The 13,046-nt window shown below is 47.5% G+C and overlaps 23 non-coding genes across 23 annotated transcripts; all 23 read left to right on the top strand.

Moving 5' to 3' along the window:
• The first annotated feature begins 250 nt into the window (after positions 1-250).
• On the top strand, positions 251-362 carry TRNAL-CAA (transfer RNA leucine (anticodon CAA)). The gene is made up of 2 exons: positions 251-288; positions 317-362. It is a non-coding gene; the product is annotated as a tRNA-Leu (tRNA).
• Positions 363-1,294: 932 nt separating this feature from the next.
• TRNAP-CGG (transfer RNA proline (anticodon CGG)) lies at positions 1,295-1,366 on the top strand. Its single transcript has one exon. It is a non-coding gene; the product is annotated as a tRNA-Pro (tRNA).
• Positions 1,367-1,751: 385 nt separating this feature from the next.
• Positions 1,752-1,824, top strand: TRNAV-UAC (transfer RNA valine (anticodon UAC)). The gene has a single exon. It is a non-coding gene; the product is annotated as a tRNA-Val (tRNA).
• Positions 1,825-2,229: 405 nt separating this feature from the next.
• TRNAP-AGG (transfer RNA proline (anticodon AGG)) lies at positions 2,230-2,301 on the top strand. Its single transcript has one exon. It is a non-coding gene; the product is annotated as a tRNA-Pro (tRNA).
• Positions 2,302-2,686: 385 nt separating this feature from the next.
• On the top strand, positions 2,687-2,759 carry TRNAV-AAC (transfer RNA valine (anticodon AAC)). Its single transcript has one exon. It is a non-coding gene; the product is annotated as a tRNA-Val (tRNA).
• Positions 2,760-3,052: 293 nt separating this feature from the next.
• On the top strand, positions 3,053-3,164 carry TRNAL-CAA (transfer RNA leucine (anticodon CAA)). The gene is made up of 2 exons: positions 3,053-3,090; positions 3,119-3,164. It is a non-coding gene; the product is annotated as a tRNA-Leu (tRNA).
• A 922-nt stretch (positions 3,165-4,086) lies between these two features.
• Positions 4,087-4,158, top strand: TRNAP-CGG (transfer RNA proline (anticodon CGG)). Its single transcript has one exon. It is a non-coding gene; the product is annotated as a tRNA-Pro (tRNA).
• A 385-nt stretch (positions 4,159-4,543) lies between these two features.
• TRNAV-UAC (transfer RNA valine (anticodon UAC)) lies at positions 4,544-4,616 on the top strand. The gene has a single exon. It is a non-coding gene; the product is annotated as a tRNA-Val (tRNA).
• Positions 4,617-5,021: 405 nt separating this feature from the next.
• On the top strand, positions 5,022-5,093 carry TRNAP-AGG (transfer RNA proline (anticodon AGG)). Its single transcript has one exon. It is a non-coding gene; the product is annotated as a tRNA-Pro (tRNA).
• Positions 5,094-5,478: 385 nt separating this feature from the next.
• TRNAV-AAC (transfer RNA valine (anticodon AAC)) lies at positions 5,479-5,551 on the top strand. Its single transcript has one exon. It is a non-coding gene; the product is annotated as a tRNA-Val (tRNA).
• Positions 5,552-5,844: 293 nt separating this feature from the next.
• TRNAL-CAA (transfer RNA leucine (anticodon CAA)) lies at positions 5,845-5,956 on the top strand. Its single transcript has 2 exons — positions 5,845-5,882; positions 5,911-5,956. It is a non-coding gene; the product is annotated as a tRNA-Leu (tRNA).
• A 922-nt stretch (positions 5,957-6,878) lies between these two features.
• TRNAP-CGG (transfer RNA proline (anticodon CGG)) lies at positions 6,879-6,950 on the top strand. The gene has a single exon. It is a non-coding gene; the product is annotated as a tRNA-Pro (tRNA).
• A 385-nt stretch (positions 6,951-7,335) lies between these two features.
• On the top strand, positions 7,336-7,408 carry TRNAV-UAC (transfer RNA valine (anticodon UAC)). Its single transcript has one exon. It is a non-coding gene; the product is annotated as a tRNA-Val (tRNA).
• A 405-nt stretch (positions 7,409-7,813) lies between these two features.
• On the top strand, positions 7,814-7,885 carry TRNAP-AGG (transfer RNA proline (anticodon AGG)). The gene has a single exon. It is a non-coding gene; the product is annotated as a tRNA-Pro (tRNA).
• A 385-nt stretch (positions 7,886-8,270) lies between these two features.
• Positions 8,271-8,343, top strand: TRNAV-AAC (transfer RNA valine (anticodon AAC)). Its single transcript has one exon. It is a non-coding gene; the product is annotated as a tRNA-Val (tRNA).
• Positions 8,344-8,636: 293 nt separating this feature from the next.
• Positions 8,637-8,748, top strand: TRNAL-CAA (transfer RNA leucine (anticodon CAA)). The gene is made up of 2 exons: positions 8,637-8,674; positions 8,703-8,748. It is a non-coding gene; the product is annotated as a tRNA-Leu (tRNA).
• Positions 8,749-9,680: 932 nt separating this feature from the next.
• Positions 9,681-9,752, top strand: TRNAP-CGG (transfer RNA proline (anticodon CGG)). Its single transcript has one exon. It is a non-coding gene; the product is annotated as a tRNA-Pro (tRNA).
• A 385-nt stretch (positions 9,753-10,137) lies between these two features.
• Positions 10,138-10,210, top strand: TRNAV-UAC (transfer RNA valine (anticodon UAC)). Its single transcript has one exon. It is a non-coding gene; the product is annotated as a tRNA-Val (tRNA).
• Positions 10,211-10,615: 405 nt separating this feature from the next.
• TRNAP-AGG (transfer RNA proline (anticodon AGG)) lies at positions 10,616-10,687 on the top strand. Its single transcript has one exon. It is a non-coding gene; the product is annotated as a tRNA-Pro (tRNA).
• A 385-nt stretch (positions 10,688-11,072) lies between these two features.
• Positions 11,073-11,145, top strand: TRNAV-AAC (transfer RNA valine (anticodon AAC)). The gene has a single exon. It is a non-coding gene; the product is annotated as a tRNA-Val (tRNA).
• A 293-nt stretch (positions 11,146-11,438) lies between these two features.
• Positions 11,439-11,550, top strand: TRNAL-CAA (transfer RNA leucine (anticodon CAA)). Its single transcript has 2 exons — positions 11,439-11,476; positions 11,505-11,550. It is a non-coding gene; the product is annotated as a tRNA-Leu (tRNA).
• Positions 11,551-12,472: 922 nt separating this feature from the next.
• TRNAP-CGG (transfer RNA proline (anticodon CGG)) lies at positions 12,473-12,544 on the top strand. Its single transcript has one exon. It is a non-coding gene; the product is annotated as a tRNA-Pro (tRNA).
• A 385-nt stretch (positions 12,545-12,929) lies between these two features.
• TRNAV-UAC (transfer RNA valine (anticodon UAC)) lies at positions 12,930-13,002 on the top strand. Its single transcript has one exon. It is a non-coding gene; the product is annotated as a tRNA-Val (tRNA).
• Positions 13,003-13,046: the final 44 nt, after the last annotated feature.

Raw genomic sequence — 13,046 nt, forward strand, 5'->3', positions numbered from 1 at the left:
TATCTCAATGCAAGTTTAAGAAGAGGTGGTCTTTGAACACAGTGAGCCGCGAGAATTTTTTTTTACCTTTGCAGACGAAACAAAGTTATCTCCATCGATCATCTGGGGGTTGTTCTTGGGCCTATTTTTATTTTGTGTGAGCTATGTTGTATTGTTGGGGCCTTTACACCTGTGACATTTCTGTGAACGTTGTAAGTGGAAACGTTGGCAGGTGCAGACAGAAAAGTCAGAACTAAGCACACCCTGAGCCGTCAGGATGGCCGAGTGGTCTAAGGCGCCAGACTCAAGAGAGCTTGATCTTCAGTGATGCTGAGCCTTCTGGTCTCCTCATGGAGGCGTGGGTTCAAATCCCACTTCTGACAGGTCCCTTTTACACCCTTAAGTCTTCCTAATTTTTGCAGTGCATTCCCCACACACACCACAATATTTGCGGGAACCTGTAGTAAATAAAGAGAAATCCACCAGGCTGGGCCCTCAATCACAATTCCATGTATTTCTGAAAGTGACACCTCAGGCACACCTTCCATTACATTTGCAATCCATCACAGTAACTGCCTTGCTGGGTTTCGAAATAAGCAGTTGATCCCATCATTTGTTGTGAGGCTCTCCTGCCACCTTTTTGGCAGAGAAGGCACTGTCCCTGCAACAACACAGGCAGACATGTTCAACAGGGCTTCCTGGTTATGTGGGAGGAGCAGATTGCCAATGGTCCCCCCTTGAAAATTCTAATTTACATAAGGAAGACAGAGAGGTAGCTGGTAGTAGGCACTACACACGGACATTGCACTCCCTCTTGTGATTTGCAGCCAATTCTAGATTGAGGCAGGAGGAAAGGAGGAGACTCGCCCAACAATGGCCATACTGGGAAGTCAGCCACTCTGGGTCTCCCAGGTGAATGTTTCAGGCCTGTGAGCCACTCATATAAATCTCGCCTGATCGAGCCTGATCGAGCGCTGAGCGGGCGCGTTTGAATCCAAATATCAAACACCTCTTTCTCAGGCGCAAGAAATGGTGGGCCCTTCATTGCTTCTGGTGTGGAAGTCTATGGAGCAAGGGTCCAGGACTTGCAGAGGAGTACAAGTGCCAGAAAGTGCTTGCTGTTCTCATCTGTGCCTTTTTACTGCTCACTGGCCGATAGGAGATTGGCTGCCCCCTTCCTTGCTGGAGTGAAAAAACAACAACTTGAGAGAAAACATGACTTTGTGTGGCTCACTTATAGGGAGACGAGCCAAATAGCCCTGCTGTTTTCTGAAAGACGCTTCAGTAATTGTTCAAAATGTCTCCTGGCCACTCAGGCTCGTTGGTCTAGGGGTATGATTCTCGCTTCGGGTGCGAGAGGTCCCGGGTTCAAATCCCGGACGAGCCCATCCTGTGGAAGTTTTCAGGCTGCTTGTCATATAGGAGCCTTTCTTCTTTTCAATGCTATAAGACGCTGTGTATGTCGAGAAGGTTCCTTACCCTGCACGCTATTTTCCACTTTTGACATGATAAAGGAGTGCAGGACTTCCTTGCAACTGCTTTTCTGGGCTGGACCAGCAGTGTAGGAACATTACATGCAAAGAGTTTTTCTAGTGTCATTTCAGGATATGGTTTCAAAATCGCCTCTTGGGGAAAAAAGTGGTCCTCATTCCTGTCTTCCAAAGAAAGAGAGACCGGGTAAGGAGAGCCCAACTTTGAGCTTCAAGGACGTTGGCCCTTAGTCTGTGCGTTCCAACCCAATACACGCCAACAAGATTCCTGAGGTAGTGTCTGTTTCTGTAGTGTAGTGGTTATCACGTTCGCCTTACACGCGAAAGGTCCCTGGTTCGAGACCGGGCAGAAATGCAGCTTGCTGTTTTTCACAGTGTTTGCATTTACTGGCTCACTTTATAGAAAAGCTGAGATAATAGAGGCTGTCTATTCCTCACCAGCCTGACGTAGTGTGCTCCAGAGATCTCAGTGACAGCTCGAAAAGAGAAGTGACGATAGCTTGCGCCATTCGCTTGCTCGCACTTTGCTCTGTAGGGTGGGCCTACTTCATGAAAGCAAGGCATGAGAGAAGAAATGCTTCTCTTGTCCTCACCACGAGCAGACACTTAAAGCAAACAAACTGTCTGAAGGACAGAGGCTTTTTAATTTCTTGTTTGATGACGGTCATGGAAAAGACAGCAATCATATTGCAGAACAGAGCAGCATGTACTGGCTAGCTGCCACTAACCCCTGGAGCCATGTCAGAGGTGACTCTTGCGTGGCTCGTTGGTCTAGGGGTATGATTCTCGCTTAGGGTGCGAGAGGTCCCGGGTTCAAATCCCGGACGAGCCCTTTTTAGAGGTAAACATACAAACCCTACTAAAAAAGCACTATGCCTGACTATTTCTCGTTATACTGGGTGCATTGTTGCACAACATATTTCTAACCTCAGAAGAAAAATGGATCACCATGCTTTATCTGCCTACCTGCTTAGTCTCAGTGTGTCCCAGGTGATGCTTTCCCAAGCTGTACTCGCTGGCATTTAGGCATCAAATATTTGCCTGTCGATGCCTGCACAAGTGAGTTTTGAATACGTCTAATTGCAAGCATGTTGGATGATATCTCTGAGGTTTTCACACTTGTTCTGCACATTCTGAGCCGCTGCTGATACAGCAGAATAGAAGTAGGGTGAAGACTTGAGAGAAACTTTCCTCTAACAGTAGAAAGCACCAAGGTAGTTTCTGTAGTGTAGTGGTCATCACGTTCGCCTAACACGCGAAAGGTCCCCGGTTCGAGACGGGGCAGAAACACTGTGCATTGGATGCTTTTTTTGTGCACACTCTAAAACCTTATTATCTCAATGCAAGTTTAAGAAGAGGTGGTCTTTGAACACGGTGAGCCGCGAGAATTTTTTTTTACCTTTGCAGACGAAACAAAGTTATCTCCATCGATCATCTGGGGGTTGTTCTTGGGCCTATTTTTATTTTGTGTGAGCTATGTTGTATTGTTGGGGCCTTTACACCTGTGACATTTCTGTGAACGTTGTAAGTGGAAACGTTGGCAGGTGCAGACAGAAAAGTCAGAACTAAGCACACCCTGAGCCGTCAGGATGGCCGAGTGGTCTAAGGCGCCAGACTCAAGAGAGCTTGATCTTCAGTGATGCTGAGCCTTCTGGTCTCCTCATGGAGGCGTGGGTTCAAATCCCACTTCTGACAGGTCCCTTTTACACCCTTAAGTCTTCCTAATTTTTGCAGTGCATTCCCCACACACACCACAATATTTGCGGGAACCTGTAGTAAATAAAGAGAAATCCACCAGGCTGGGCCCTCAATCACAATTCCATGTATTTCTGAAAGTGACACCGCAGGCACACCTTCCATTACATTTGCAATCCATCACAGTAACTGCCTTGCTGGGTTTCGAAATAAGCAGTTGATCCCATCATTTGTTGTGAGGCTCTCCTGCCACCTTTTTGGCAGAGAAGGCACTGTCCCTGCAACAACACAGGCAGACATGTTCAACAGGGCTTCCTGGTTATGTGGGAGGAGCAGATTGCCAATGGTCCCCCCTTGAAAATTCTAATTTACATAAGGAAGACAGAGAGGTAGCTGGTAGTAGGCACTACACACGGACATTGCACTCCCTCTTGTGATTTGCAGCCAATTCTAGATTGAGGCAGGAGGAAAGGAGGAGACTCGCCCAACAATGGCCATACTGGGAAGTCAGCCACTCTGGGTCTCCCAGGTGAATGTTTCAGGCCTGTGAGCCACTCATATAAATCTCGCCTGATCGAGCGCTGAGCGGGCGCGTTTGAATCCAAATATCAAACACCTCTTTCTCAGGCGCAAGAAATGGTGGGCCCTTCATTGCTTCTGGTGTGGAAGTCTATGGAGCAAGGGTCCAGGACTTGCAGAGGAGTACAAGTGCCAGAAAGTGCTTGCTGTTCTCATCTGTGCCTTTTTACTGCTCACTGGCCGATAGGAGATTGGCTGCCCCCTTCCTTGCTGGAGTGAAAAAACAACAACTTGAGAGAAAACATGACTTTGTGTGGCTCACTTATAGGGAGACGAGCCAAATAGCCCTGCTGTTTTCTGAAAGACGCTTCAGTAATTGTTCAAAATGTCTCCTGGCCACTCAGGCTCGTTGGTCTAGGGGTATGATTCTCGCTTCGGGTGCGAGAGGTCCCGGGTTCAAATCCCGGACGAGCCCATCCTGTGGAAGTTTTCAGGCTGCTTGTCATATAGGAGCCTTTCTTCTTTTCAATGCTATAAGACGCTGTGTATGTCGAGAAGGTTCCTTACCCTGCACGCTATTTTCCACTTTTGACATGATAAAGGAGTGCAGGACTTCCTTGCAACTGCTTTTCTGGGCTGGACCAGCAGTGTAGGAACATTACATGCAAAGAGTTTTTCTAGTGTCATTTCAGGATATGGTTTCAAAATCGCCTCTTGGGGAAAAAAGTGGTCCTCATTCCTGTCTTCCAAAGAAAGAGAGACCGGGTAAGGAGAGCCCAACTTTGAGCTTCAAGGACGTTGGCCCTTAGTCTGTGCGTTCCAACCCAATACACGCCAACAAGATTCCTGAGGTAGTGTCTGTTTCTGTAGTGTAGTGGTTATCACGTTCGCCTTACACGCGAAAGGTCCCTGGTTCGAGACCGGGCAGAAATGCAGCTTGCTGTTTTTCACAGTGTTTGCATTTACTGGCTCACTTTATAGAAAAGCTGAGATAATAGAGGCTGTCTATTCCTCACCAGCCTGACGTAGTGTGCTCCAGAGATCTCAGTGACAGCTCGAAAAGAGAAGTGACGATAGCTTGCGCCATTCGCTTGCTCGCACTTTGCTCTGTAGGGTGGGCCTACTTCATGAAAGCAAGGCATGAGAGAAGAAATGCTTCTCTTGTCCTCACCACGAGCAGACACTTAAAGCAAACAAACTGTCTGAAGGACAGAGGCTTTTTAATTTCTTGTTTGATGACGGTCATGGAAAAGACAGCAATCATATTGCAGAACAGAGCAGCATGTACTGGCTAGCTGCCACTAACCCCTGGAGCCATGTCAGAGGTGACTCTTGCGTGGCTCGTTGGTCTAGGGGTATGATTCTCGCTTAGGGTGCGAGAGGTCCCGGGTTCAAATCCCGGACGAGCCCTTTTTAGAGGTAAACATACAAACCCTACTAAAAAAGCACTATGCCTGACTATTTCTCGTTATACTGGGTGCATTGTTGCACAACATATTTCTAACCTCAGAAGAAAAATGGATCACCATGCTTTATCTGCCTACCTGCTTAGTCTCAGTGTGTCCCAGGTGATGCTTTCCCAAGCTGTACTCGCTGGCATTTAGGCATCAAATATTTGCCTGTCGATGCCTGCACAAGTGAGTTTTGAATACGTCTAATTGCAAGCATGTTGGATGATATCTCTGAGGTTTTCACACTTGTTCTGCACATTCTGAGCCGCTGCTGATACAGCAGAATAGAAGTAGGGTGAAGACTTGAGAGAAACTTTCCTCTAACAGTAGAAAGCACCAAGGTAGTTTCTGTAGTGTAGTGGTCATCACGTTCGCCTAACACGCGAAAGGTCCCCGGTTCGAGACGGGGCAGAAACACTGTGCATTGGATGCTTTTTTTGTGCACACTCTAAAACCTTATTATCTCAATGCAAGTTTAAGAAGAGGTGGTCTTTGAACACGGTGAGCCGCGAGAATTTTTTTTTACCTTTGCAGACGAAACAAAGTTATCTCCATCGATCATCTGGGGGTTGTTCTTGGGCCTATTTTTATTTTGTGTGAGCTATGTTGTATTGTTGGGGCCTTTACACCTGTGACATTTCTGTGAACGTTGTAAGTGGAAACGTTGGCAGGTGCAGACAGAAAAGTCAGAACTAAGCACACCCTGAGCCGTCAGGATGGCCGAGTGGTCTAAGGCGCCAGACTCAAGAGAGCTTGATCTTCAGTGATGCTGAGCCTTCTGGTCTCCTCATGGAGGCGTGGGTTCAAATCCCACTTCTGACAGGTCCCTTTTACACCCTTAAGTCTTCCTAATTTTTGCAGTGCATTCCCCACACACACCACAATATTTGCGGGAACCTGTAGTAAATAAAGAGAAATCCACCAGGCTGGGCCCTCAATCACAATTCCATGTATTTCTGAAAGTGACACCGCAGGCACACCTTCCATTACATTTGCAATCCATCACAGTAACTGCCTTGCTGGGTTTCGAAATAAGCAGTTGATCCCATCATTTGTTGTGAGGCTCTCCTGCCACCTTTTTGGCAGAGAAGGCACTGTCCCTGCAACAACACAGGCAGACATGTTCAACAGGGCTTCCTGGTTATGTGGGAGGAGCAGATTGCCAATGGTCCCCCCTTGAAAATTCTAATTTACATAAGGAAGACAGAGAGGTAGCTGGTAGTAGGCACTACACACGGACATTGCACTCCCTCTTGTGATTTGCAGCCAATTCTAGATTGAGGCAGGAGGAAAGGAGGAGACTCGCCCAACAATGGCCATACTGGGAAGTCAGCCACTCTGGGTCTCCCAGGTGAATGTTTCAGGCCTGTGAGCCACTCATATAAATCTCGCCTGATCGAGCGCTGAGCGGGCGCGTTTGAATCCAAATATCAAACACCTCTTTCTCAGGCGCAAGAAATGGTGGGCCCTTCATTGCTTCTGGTGTGGAAGTCTATGGAGCAAGGGTCCAGGACTTGCAGAGGAGTACAAGTGCCAGAAAGTGCTTGCTGTTCTCATCTGTGCCTTTTTACTGCTCACTGGCCGATAGGAGATTGGCTGCCCCCTTCCTTGCTGGAGTGAAAAAACAACAACTTGAGAGAAAACATGACTTTGTGTGGCTCACTTATAGGGAGACGAGCCAAATAGCCCTGCTGTTTTCTGAAAGACGCTTCAGTAATTGTTCAAAATGTCTCCTGGCCACTCAGGCTCGTTGGTCTAGGGGTATGATTCTCGCTTCGGGTGCGAGAGGTCCCGGGTTCAAATCCCGGACGAGCCCATCCTGTGGAAGTTTTCAGGCTGCTTGTCATATAGGAGCCTTTCTTCTTTTCAATGCTATAAGACGCTGTGTATGTCGAGAAGGTTCCTTACCCTGCACGCTATTTTCCACTTTTGACATGATAAAGGAGTGCAGGACTTCCTTGCAACTGCTTTTCTGGGCTGGACCAGCAGTGTAGGAACATTACATGCAAAGAGTTTTTCTAGTGTCATTTCAGGATATGGTTTCAAAATCGCCTCTTGGGGAAAAAAGTGGTCCTCATTCCTGTCTTCCAAAGAAAGAGAGACCGGGTAAGGAGAGCCCAACTTTGAGCTTCAAGGACGTTGGCCCTTAGTCTGTGCGTTCCAACCCAATACACGCCAACAAGATTCCTGAGGTAGTGTCTGTTTCTGTAGTGTAGTGGTTATCACGTTCGCCTTACACGCGAAAGGTCCCTGGTTCGAGACCGGGCAGAAATGCAGCTTGCTGTTTTTCACAGTGTTTGCATTTACTGGCTCACTTTATAGAAAAGCTGAGATAATAGAGGCTGTCTATTCCTCACCAGCCTGACATAGTGTGCTCCAGAGATCTCAGTGACAGCTCGAAAAGAGAAGTGACGATAGCTTGCGCCATTCGCTTGCTCGCACTTTGCTCTGTAGGGTGGGCCTACTTCATGAAAGCAAGGCATGAGAGAAGAAATGCTTCTCTTGTCCTCACCACGAGCAGACACTTAAAGCAAACAAACTGTCTGAAGGACAGAGGCTTTTTAATTTCTTGTTTGATGACGGTCATGGAAAAGACAGCAATCATATTGCAGAACAGAGCAGCATGTACTGGCTAGCTGCCACTAACCCCTGGAGCCGTGTCAGAGGTGACTCTTGCGTGGCTCGTTGGTCTAGGGGTATGATTCTCGCTTAGGGTGCGAGAGGTCCCGGGTTCAAATCCCGGACGAGCCCTTTTTAGAGGTAAACATACAAACCCTACTAAAAAAGCACTATGCCTGACTATTTCTCGTTATACTGGGTGCATTGTTGCACAACATATTTCTAACCTCAGAAGAAAAATGGATCACCATGCTTTATCTGCCTACCTGCTTAGTCTCAGTGTGTCCCAGGTGATGCTTTCCCAAGCTGTACTCGCTGGCATTTAGGCATCAGATATTTGCCTGTCGATGCCTGCACAAGTGAGTTTTGAATACGTCTAATTGCAAGCATGTTGGATGATATCTCTGAGGTTTTCACACTTGTTCTGCACATTCTGAGCCGCTGCTGATACAGCAGAATAGAAGTAGGGTGAAGACTTGAGAGAAACTTTCCTCTAACAGTAGAAAGCACCAAGGTAGTTTCTGTAGTGTAGTGGTCATCACGTTCGCCTAACACGCGAAAGGTCCCCGGTTCGAGACGGGGCAGAAACACTGTGCATTGGATGCTTTTTTTGTGCACACTCTAAAACCTTATTATCTCAATGCAAGTTTAAGAAGAGGTGGTCTTTGAACACAGTGAGCCGCGAGAATTTTTTTTTACCTTTGCAGACGAAACAAAGTTATCTCCATCGATCATCTGGGGGTTGTTCTTGGGCCTATTTTTATTTTGTGTGAGCTATGTTGTATTGTTGGGGCCTTTACACCTGTGACATTTCTGTGAACGTTGTAAGTGGAAACGTTGGCAGGTGCAGACAGAAAAGTCAGAACTAAGCACACCCTGAGCCGTCAGGATGGCCGAGTGGTCTAAGGCGCCAGACTCAAGAGAGCTTGATCTTCAGTGATGCTGAGCCTTCTGGTCTCCTCATGGAGGCGTGGGTTCAAATCCCACTTCTGACAGGTCCCTTTTACACCCTTAAGTCTTCCTAATTTTTGCAGTGCATTCCCCACACACACCACAATATTTGCGGGAACCTGTAGTAAATAAAGAGAAATCCACCAGGCTGGGCCCTCAATCACAATTCCATGTATTTCTGAAAGTGACACCTCAGGCACACCTTCCATTACATTTGCAATCCATCACAGTAACTGCCTTGCTGGGTTTCGAAATAAGCAGTTGATCCCATCATTTGTTGTGAGGCTCTCCTGCCACCTTTTTGGCAGAGAAGGCACTGTCCCTGCAACAACACAGGCAGACATGTTCAACAGGGCTTCCTGGTTATGTGGGAGGAGCAGATTGCCAATGGTCCCCCCTTGAAAATTCTAATTTACATAAGGAAGACAGAGAGGTAGCTGGTAGTAGGCACTACACACGGACATTGCACTCCCTCTTGTGATTTGCAGCCAATTCTAGATTGAGGCAGGAGGAAAGGAGGAGACTCGCCCAACAATGGCCATACTGGGAAGTCAGCCACTCTGGGTCTCCCAGGTGAATGTTTCAGGCCTGTGAGCCACTCATATAAATCTCGCCTGATCGAGCCTGATCGAGCGCTGAGCGGGCGCGTTTGAATCCAAATATCAAACACCTCTTTCTCAGGCGCAAGAAATGGTGGGCCCTTCATTGCTTCTGGTGTGGAAGTCTATGGAGCAAGGGTCCAGGACTTGCAGAGGAGTACAAGTGCCAGAAAGTGCTTGCTGTTCTCATCTGTGCCTTTTTACTGCTCACTGGCCGATAGGAGATTGGCTGCCCCCTTCCTTGCTGGAGTGAAAAAACAACAACTTGAGAGAAAACATGACTTTGTGTGGCTCACTTATAGGGAGACGAGCCAAATAGCCCTGCTGTTTTCTGAAAGACGCTTCAGTAATTGTTCAAAATGTCTCCTGGCCACTCAGGCTCGTTGGTCTAGGGGTATGATTCTCGCTTCGGGTGCGAGAGGTCCCGGGTTCAAATCCCGGACGAGCCCATCCTGTGGAAGTTTTCAGGCTGCTTGTCATATAGGAGCCTTTCTTCTTTTCAATGCTATAAGACGCTGTGTATGTCGAGAAGGTTCCTTACCCTGCACGCTATTTTCCACTTTTGACATGATAAAGGAGTGCAGGACTTCCTTGCAACTGCTTTTCTGGGCTGGACCAGCAGTGTAGGAACATTACATGCAAAGAGTTTTTCTAGTGTCATTTCAGGATATGGTTTCAAAATCGCCTCTTGGGGAAAAAAGTGGTCCTCATTCCTGTCTTCCAAAGAAAGAGAGACCGGGTAAGGAGAGCCCAACTTTGAGCTTCAAGGACGTTGGCCCTTAGTCTGTGCGTTCCAACCCAATACACGCCAACAAGATTCCTGAGGTAGTGTCTGTTTCTGTAGTGTAGTGGTTATCACGTTCGCCTTACACGCGAAAGGTCCCTGGTTCGAGACCGGGCAGAAATGCAGCTTGCTGTTTTTCACAGTGTTTGCATTTACTGGCTCACTTTATAGAAAAGCTGAGATAATAGAGGCTGTCTATTCCTCACCAGCCTGACGTAGTGTGCTCCAGAGATCTCAGTGACAGCTCGAAAAGAGAAGTGACGATAGCTTGCGCCATTCGCTTGCTCGCACTTTGCTCTGTAGGGTGGGCCTACTTCATGAAAGCAAGGCATGAGAGAAGAAATGCTTCTCTTGTCCTCACCACGAGCAGACACTTAAAGCAAACAAACTGTCTGAAGGACAGAGGCTTTTTAATTTCTTGTTTGATGACGGTCATGGAAAAGACAGCAATCATATTGCAGAACAGAGCAGCATGTACTGGCTAGCTGCCACTAACCCCTGGAGCCATGTCAGAGGTGACTCTTGCGTGGCTCGTTGGTCTAGGGGTATGATTCTCGCTTAGGGTGCGAGAGGTCCCGGGTTCAAATCCCGGACGAGCCCTTTTTAGAGGTAAACATACAAACCCTACTAAAAAAGCACTATGCCTGACTATTTCTCGTTATACTGGGTGCATTGTTGCACAACATATTTCTAACCTCAGAAGAAAAATGGATCACCATGCTTTATCTGCCTACCTGCTTAGTCTCAGTGTGTCCCAGGTGATGCTTTCCCAAGCTGTACTCGCTGGCATTTAGGCATCAAATATTTGCCTGTCGATGCCTGCACAAGTGAGTTTTGAATACGTCTAATTGCAAGCATGTTGGATGATATCTCTGAGGTTTTCACACTTGTTCTGCACATTCTGAGCCGCTGCTGATACAGCAGAATAGAAGTAGGGTGAAGACTTGAGAGAAACTTTCCTCTAACAGTAGAAAGCACCAAGGTAGTTTCTGTAGTGTAGTGGTCATCACGTTCGCCTAACACGCGAAAGGTCCCCGGTTCGAGACGGGGCAGAAACACTGTGCATTGGATGCTTTTTTTGTGCACACTCTAAAACCTTATTATCTCAATGCAAGTTTAAGAAGAGGTGGTCTTTGAACACGGTGAGCCGCGAGAATTTTTTTTTACCTTTGCAGACGAAACAAAGTTATCTCCATCGATCATCTGGGGGTTGTTCTTGGGCCTATTTTTATTTTGTGTGAGCTATGTTGTATTGTTGGGGCCTTTACACCTGTGACATTTCTGTGAACGTTGTAAGTGGAAACGTTGGCAGGTGCAGACAGAAAAGTCAGAACTAAGCACACCCTGAGCCGTCAGGATGGCCGAGTGGTCTAAGGCGCCAGACTCAAGAGAGCTTGATCTTCAGTGATGCTGAGCCTTCTGGTCTCCTCATGGAGGCGTGGGTTCAAATCCCACTTCTGACAGGTCCCTTTTACACCCTTAAGTCTTCCTAATTTTTGCAGTGCATTCCCCACACACACCACAATATTTGCGGGAACCTGTAGTAAATAAAGAGAAATCCACCAGGCTGGGCCCTCAATCACAATTCCATGTATTTCTGAAAGTGACACCGCAGGCACACCTTCCATTACATTTGCAATCCATCACAGTAACTGCCTTGCTGGGTTTCGAAATAAGCAGTTGATCCCATCATTTGTTGTGAGGCTCTCCTGCCACCTTTTTGGCAGAGAAGGCACTGTCCCTGCAACAACACAGGCAGACATGTTCAACAGGGCTTCCTGGTTATGTGGGAGGAGCAGATTGCCAATGGTCCCCCCTTGAAAATTCTAATTTACATAAGGAAGACAGAGAGGTAGCTGGTAGTAGGCACTACACACGGACATTGCACTCCCTCTTGTGATTTGCAGCCAATTCTAGATTGAGGCAGGAGGAAAGGAGGAGACTCGCCCAACAATGGCCATACTGGGAAGTCAGCCACTCTGGGTCTCCCAGGTGAATGTTTCAGGCCTGTGAGCCACTCATATAAATCTCGCCTGATCGAGCGCTGAGCGGGCGCGTTTGAATCCAAATATCAAACACCTCTTTCTCAGGCGCAAGAAATGGTGGGCCCTTCATTGCTTCTGGTGTGGAAGTCTATGGAGCAAGGGTCCAGGACTTGCAGAGGAGTACAAGTGCCAGAAAGTGCTTGCTGTTCTCATCTGTGCCTTTTTACTGCTCACTGGCCGATAGGAGATTGGCTGCCCCCTTCCTTGCTGGAGTGAAAAAACAACAACTTGAGAGAAAACATGACTTTGTGTGGCTCACTTATAGGGAGACGAGCCAAATAGCCCTGCTGTTTTCTGAAAGACGCTTCAGTAATTGTTCAAAATGTCTCCTGGCCACTCAGGCTCGTTGGTCTAGGGGTATGATTCTCGCTTCGGGTGCGAGAGGTCCCGGGTTCAAATCCCGGACGAGCCCATCCTGTGGAAGTTTTCAGGCTGCTTGTCATATAGGAGCCTTTCTTCTTTTCAATGCTATAAGACGCTGTGTATGTCGAGAAGGTTCCTTACCCTGCACGCTATTTTCCACTTTTGACATGATAAAGGAGTGCAGGACTTCCTTGCAACTGCTTTTCTGGGCTGGACCAGCAGTGTAGGAACATTACATGCAAAGAGTTTTTCTAGTGTCATTTCAGGATATGGTTTCAAAATCGCCTCTTGGGGAAAAAAGTGGTCCTCATTCCTGTCTTCCAAAGAAAGAGAGACCGGGTAAGGAGAGCCCAACTTTGAGCTTCAAGGACGTTGGCCCTTAGTCTGTGCGTTCCAACCCAATACACGCCAACAAGATTCCTGAGGTAGTGTCTGTTTCTGTAGTGTAGTGGTTATCACGTTCGCCTTACACGCGAAAGGTCCCTGGTTCGAGACCGGGCAGAAATGCAGCTTGCTGTTTTTCACAGTGTTTGCATTTACTGGCTCACTTT

This window comes from Lissotriton vulgaris, chromosome 10, assembly GCF_964263255.1.
Source record: "Lissotriton vulgaris chromosome 10, aLisVul1.2, whole genome shotgun sequence".
In the NCBI taxonomy this organism is placed as follows: domain Eukaryota; kingdom Metazoa; phylum Chordata; class Amphibia; order Caudata; family Salamandridae; genus Lissotriton; species Lissotriton vulgaris.